Here is a 7,302-nt window from a genome sequence, read left to right on the forward strand (position 1 = left end):
ATCTCAGGAAGCTTTTATTATGGACTTCTATTATGGCACATGGTATCTTCTTCGTCTGTCTGTACCATATATGGACTACATGTGCACAGAGCACCCTCCGGCTGCCAGTATGAATTGAAAACAACACATAAGAGACTTAATCGCTCATGATTAGGCTACATCTGTGCATTTTGAGGAAGTATTGAAAAAAAAAAAATACTCCTCTGTTTAGAAATTTGACACAGACATATGAGAATCTATCAATATTTCTCCTCATCTGCACACTTTTGAACTAAAAGCCCTGAGGGATGTTGACTTGTCGCAAGTCTTCGTGAGGAGAATAGAGGAGCTTTTTTTATGAATGAGATCAGCTGAGGCTCATATTACAATCAAACGGTACCGACGCGGTTTTCATATTCATAACTCCTGACACATATTAAGAAATTACTGTCACTATAAGACTTTGAGAATAAAACAGAGGTAAAAAAAAAATGGAAGCTTGACTCTTAGATCTTTTAAATGATGTATAGATTGACATGGTAATTACTTACATCTGACAATCATTTGAGCTAATTTAAACAAATAAAGCTTGAGGACGAATGCGCCCTCAATCCAGTTAAAATCATTTATGGTGATGGGCGTTCCGTTTCCGAAAATATCTGCACAGACTATACCAATCACAACTGACTGGGTCATCGGACCAATCAACGCAGATTAGCGTCATGAAAAAGGCGGGGTTTTGAAAAGTGAATCACTAAAGGAATCATTTGAGAATCGCTGTCAAAACAGGTAAAAATAAATGCATATTATAAGAAAACTAAAGTCTTTTTTGTCATTGCATGCATGCAAAACTGTTGTTGGGGACTTCTAAAACAATATTTGGAACATTTTAAATGCCATAATAGGTGCTCTTTAAGAGAACTATCGCTGACCGTATTTGACGAGTTGTACTCATTATACTCATGTTTTATGTATAGTAGTTACTTCATAATCTGTATTTTGATTCATGTTGTTTTAATGTTTAGATCACTGCAACCAGGCCCATCGCAAGGTGGGTGCGAGGCCCTGTGCGAACATGTGCAAGGCCCAGGGGGAAAAAAAATCGTATATTCAGTTTAACAGCATTAGGTTCAAGAAGTTAAACTGAACTGGGCAGTGCGCACATTTTGACGCTTAAATTAGGCCTATGTTCTAAATTTTCAATGGGTCAAACGCATTTGTACAACGGCTGGAATCCACTTGAATTAATTTGGACTGCTCTCTCACTGAATCATCTGAAGCGATTTCTCATTCAGTAAAATAAACAGACAGTATATTGAAAGAACAACAAGCGCTGTTTTCAATTGTTTTCCTCTGTGAACATGTGCTAAATGGATGTCTGACAGTTTCATTCCTTTTTGGTGTTTTCAGATTTAAAAACATTTAAAACGTCTAGAAATGTGTGTAATAGTTAGGCTATATGGTTATTTAACTTTATAGTGTTAAATAAAAAAAACTATTGTGCGTACCGTCAGATGAAATGCAGGCGTCCATGCTTTCTCTGTCCATGCATTAAATGCACATCTCAATGAGAGCGGATTTCTAGAGCAGCCTTCTAGAGCAACCTAGACGCAGACTCGAACACACACTGAAACCCAGAAACATCTCACAAAGAGATGAGAAAGTGATGAGTCTATATAGGGTGATAATGATGAGCTGCAGCTGGTGTCGGGACTGATGAGCCGGATGGCTGATGATCCAATGAGTGGGCACGCCCACACAATCAGCACGCACACACACATAACAACAGCACACGAGAGAAAGCGACATGGATTTATGAACCATGACAAGAACATTGTTTGGATTGTCTTTTGATCAGCAGGTATTCTAATATAGTATTCTAATATTGCTTCCTATAGATTTATATACTGTAATAACTGCATAATGTATAATTCTAATATAATATTATTGGTTGGCATTTTGAAAAGTATAGTTAAATTTAGCAGTAATGTATAAATATAGATATTACAGTACAATGCCATATAATTACAGCATCAGAGGTGTCAAAAGTATTCGCATTCATTACTCAAGTAGAAGTATAGATACTAGGGTTTAAAAATACTTTTGTAGAAGTTGAAGTATCAACTCAAGCTTTTTACTCAAGTAAAAGTGTAAAAGTACTGGTTTCAAAACTACTTAAAGTATAAAAGTAAAAGTAATGTAAGGGGAAAAAAATGTCATTAAAGGGGTAGTTCACCCAAAAATGAAAATTCTGTCATAATTTACTTACCCTCAAGTACTTCCAACCGGTATGAGTTTCTTTGTTCTGAAGATATTTTGAAGAATGTTTGTAACCAAGCAGATAGAGCAACCATTGACTGCCATAGTAGGGGCAAAATGCTATGGCAGTCAATGGTTGCTCTATCTGCTTGGTTACAAACATTCTTCAAAATATCTTCAGAACAAAGAAACTCATACAGGTTTGGAACAACTTGAGGGTGAGTAAATGACGACAGAATTTTCATTTTTGGGTGAACTATCCCTTTAAGGACAAAATAGTAGGCCGCGCCACAGTGCATACCCCACCTCCTCAAAAAAAAAAACATTTTTCTAAAGGCCATAATGACTATAATGTTATATTAAAAAGTTAATGTTGAAATGTTTTAGATGTATAGGCTACCTGTTTCAGCTGCATATATTCCCATTGAAAATAAACGCATTTTAGGACAATGCAAATACATTAAAGAACCATATGTGTACTGAGCAAAAAGTCAAAATTCAGAGACATGTTATCAATAACCATTATTTGAATGTGTGATCAGTGTGGCCAGATTGGGTCGACAATTTCCAGCCCAAAAACTCACCAAATGTACATTTATATGCAAAAAATGGTTATTGATAACATGCCTCTGAATTTTGACTTTTTGCACCTTTACAATACTTATAAGCAACTAGTCACTCTAAGAAAAATCCCAAAACTAACTGCCAAAATAATGTGATATTATTATTTTATTGCCATACCAATCAATGTTGATAAGTTACCGTTTTATCTCCTTAAAACATAACATTGATGATAAAAAAAAATCTATTTCCCAGTAAAACGGATCAAATATGACTATATGTCCAAGTAGAAACTGTCAAAACGGCTATCCCTCAGAAAAACACAATGTCAACAGTAAGAAGCCAATTTACGTGCAAAAAGTGCCCAATATAGAGATTGGAAAAAGCAATGGAATTAACAGGCATTTCACACGTTAATGCTCACACCACTTTCAAAATGCGTAATTCATTGATACTGTACAATAATCCGCCAACAAAAAATAACAATGCGTTTACCATTGTGTTGCACTTTGCGAGAACCCGTCGGCGAGAACACGCCCTATCTGGCAACATGGTGTGTGATTTGTGCAGGTGCAGGCGTGATTGATCGCGTACAACCCAATAGGGTGTCGGAATGGTTTGTGTTTATCCTTCTCATCCAACCACAATCAAATTCACTCCATCCGGATGGCACGATTTATCTGGATAGTTTTTTTTTTAAGACAAGCCGGAATAAAAAAATGCCGAAATGGAATAGGAGTAACGAGGCTATTATTAAAATCTAAGGAGTAGAAAGTACAGATAATTGCTTGAAAATGTAAGGAGTAGAAGTATAAAGTAGGCTGAAAAATAATTGCTCCAGTAAAGTATAGATACTCAAAATTCCTACTTAAGTAAGGTAACGAAGTATTTGTACTTCGTTACTTGACACCTCTGTACAGCATAGGCAGACCAAAATAGCAAAATATGGTAAAAATATCCTGTGTACTGTAAATCAAAATACAGTAACTTGCTGGCAACCGTGCTGCCAATAATGTACTGTAAAAATACAAGAAAATCGTTAACAGTGCAGGGAAGGAGTGTGCTAAAAAAAAGGAAACAGAAGCAAAGGCAACTGCAGCCATTGTCAGTAAAGCAGAGGGACGGATTTTGGCATTGCATTCATGACTAAAAAATCACCAGATGGCAAATTGGTTTGCAGTGTCTTTCCAGATCGTCAAACCTCCAACCTCTTTGAAAAAGCCTTGCCAGTCACAACTCCTAACCATTGTCTTTATTGAAAGTATCCACAGCATGGCTAAAACACAGCTACTACAAATCCAGGACTTGAAAAAAAGCTGTTTGTCTACCACATAGTGGAGGATATGCCATCATCCCTTTGTTGCATGTTATAGAATAAATCACAGATTTTTTTGGGTGGGCAGTGGGCTTTTTTAAAGTTTTCCTTTAGTATTAGTTTCAGACATGTTTTTTGCAAGGGCTGTTTAGATTGAGGATGACAAACATTTTGAAGCATCCCCCCAAAAAAATGGATCCTGGAAGATAATGTTGTGCAATGGCCAAAGACCCAGGTGCAATCAGTCTGTAAACAAAACTTAGACCCAACAGAGGACTGACTCATGTTCCAAATGTTGAAGATAAAAATGACATCAGGTAAGATGACTCTCTTACTATGATTTGGGGCTCACGTTACTTTATATTAGTATTTAACTTGTTTTAATTTCTAAATGAGAAAAATTGTGAGCTCTATGACTACACGTCATCAGCCAAAATTTACTATGAGAGTACCACAACTATGACAGATAAGAACAGGAAGTAAACAAAGTGTTGTAAAAAGAGAAAATATGATGATTATATTGAAGGTAAGTGCATAAATGTAGTCCAAAGTATCTTATACAGGGTTCCCACTCTTTCATGCACATCAGATTCAAGGACTTTTTAAAGCACCTTTTATTTTAAATCATGCATAATAAATACGTTAAAGGTGGATGTGTTACTGCCAATCTGCACAGTATATCAAATACCTACTGTACCTGTGTCTATCATTACTGCAGTAACGCTAAGGCATAAACTGACAACTAAATAAAATTTTAGGGGCATGCGACTTTTTTAAAAATCTAATGAGGAGAAAGGCTGGTGGAGTGTACAAGAGAGTGTACAACATTTAACAATTCCTGCTTTTAACATTTATTTCACACTGGTTTTAGTTTTCTTTTTTATAAATTATTACTTCATTAAAACATCAAAATATAGAGATAATATTGTATACATGAAAAAAAAATATGCAAAATTATTTATTAATCACCTGTACATGGTATCTTTTTAAAAATCTATTTTAAGGCTTTTAAGACCTGCCCAGGGTGAGATCAGTGTTTGTGGAAACATCCTAAACCATAAAATGACTTACTTTATATTAATACTAATACAACTTTATATTTATATTAATATATTAATAAAACTTAATATTCTAGATATGTTATAAAAGCACATTAGCTTCTCATCGATCCACCAGTTAACATTTACAACTCTGTGTAAGCTGTGTAAAAATATGGGTTAATATGCATTAGTCTGAACAAACCAACTGGCGCGCTGAAAATGCAATTTCACTCTTTGACAGTAGATGGCGCTCATGCAACAGCAGAAATATATTGGTTTCCCCAATAACCTCTGTAAACAAAGGAGTGCTGCGCTGATAAACACCACTTTATTAAGCGTTATACGTTGGAACTTTGATAAACCAATTTTTATGTAGATCAACACTGAGCCAAGCATCACTGAATTTGCACTTCCCTGGCACTAAGCCTGTTAAAAAGCTCCACGTTATGTGCTCATTATGCAGAGCTGACTGCACGTGATCACAATCCATTTTTTCAGGTTTTTCCCACTTTTTTCTGGCTTTGGCAGCGCATTAAGGCCAATTTTTGTAATAGTGTATGTAAATGTAATGCTACTCTAACAAAATTTAGTGCACACTTAATTCAAGCACTTTCAAGGACCTATGTTTGTTTTCAAGTACTTTCCAGGCCTTGAATCCATGTGTCTGAAATTCAAGGACTTTCAAGAAGCGTGGGAACCCTGTTTATACATTGTTTTACATGCAAAAAGTAAGCTCATTTATGTAATAATTTCAGGGCAGAAGATGATGTCTCAACAGTTAGTGAAGGGAATACATTCCTTGAACCTATTAGAAATCAGGTTTTTCTAAAGTGTTTGCCAATAACACGTTCATCACAAAATAGTGTGAAGAGTGATGTATTAATACCATTTTCAATGTTGTATATCTAGGTAAGAATATAGGTTTGCAGGCATTTCCAAAGCCTTCTGAAATCCTGTAGAACCAAGCCCCTGCTACCACTGTTCAAACCACTCTCTAAAGTAGAGACAACTACTTTAATAGACTAGTGTTGAACAGAAAGAGAGCAGTATTGTTAGTATGAATGACAGATCATCATTGCATATTGTAGTGTAAATAATCACACTGCATAATAAAGTTGTCCGTTTGCCAGGATAACTGGCAAATATAAAGCTTAAATATAAATAAAATAGTTTCAATTCGTATTTGGTTTAATTGCAGAATTATCCATGGATCATACTGACCAGTTGGCCTGGAGTAGACAGCTGCCAGATTCATCCTCAGAAGATTCTGAATGTGAAAGATATGTTGTGTAGCATTCATTACACTCTTGCACAGTGGAAAAAGCTGTGGAGGTTTGTTCAGCGACACCACATGAGAGGGAGTGCCATTGTTCTCAACATCAGAATGATCTAAATTGGTTGTAGAAGATAATCATAGTCCTATAAGCAAGCTCTCCAACTCTTCTGGTCACCGATCACACCATGGAAGTGATAGAAGGCATTCCACTCCTCTGCTGAATGTTCCTCTTCCAGACGTGGTAAGATAATTTATTAGATATTACTGTTGGCAATCATTTTGGGACAATTTGAAGTAGTACCCGACTGAGTGTTTCCTGTTTATCCCAAAAGGGAAACGGTCACTGACCCAAACCCAGGCCAACACCACACGACCTGGATCTCCTGTCTCCCTTGATATGCCACCACCCTGCACACCTGAAACATCTTCTTGCCGTACTCTGGCTCCGAAGAGAAGGGCTAAGCCAGATATGTCTGACTATCAGCACTGTGTCCTGAATGCTATTAATCGAGAATGCTAGACGAATCGAGGCAGATTTTCTTTTAAGCTTAGCTGGGGATTTGAGACACCTTCTTGCACGCAGTTAATAAGAGGTTAAAATCTAATTCCAACAGATTGTACATGAAGCAGAATTTAGCAATCAGTTAAACACTCACATACATATGCACAGACAGACAGACAGACAGACACACACACACACACACACACACACACACACACACACACACACACACACACACACACACACACACACACACAAATTCCTTTTGAAATGAGACAGCAAATTAATACATATGTAACAATAGCTTTATTTTTATAAATCATTTTTAATATGAGTTTGATTTGTTATGCATCTGTACATGAAAATTGAT

Source organism: Gobio gobio, assembly GCF_949357685.1.
Source record: "Gobio gobio genome assembly, chromosome: 5".
In the NCBI taxonomy this organism is placed as follows: domain Eukaryota; kingdom Metazoa; phylum Chordata; class Actinopteri; order Cypriniformes; family Gobionidae; genus Gobio; species Gobio gobio.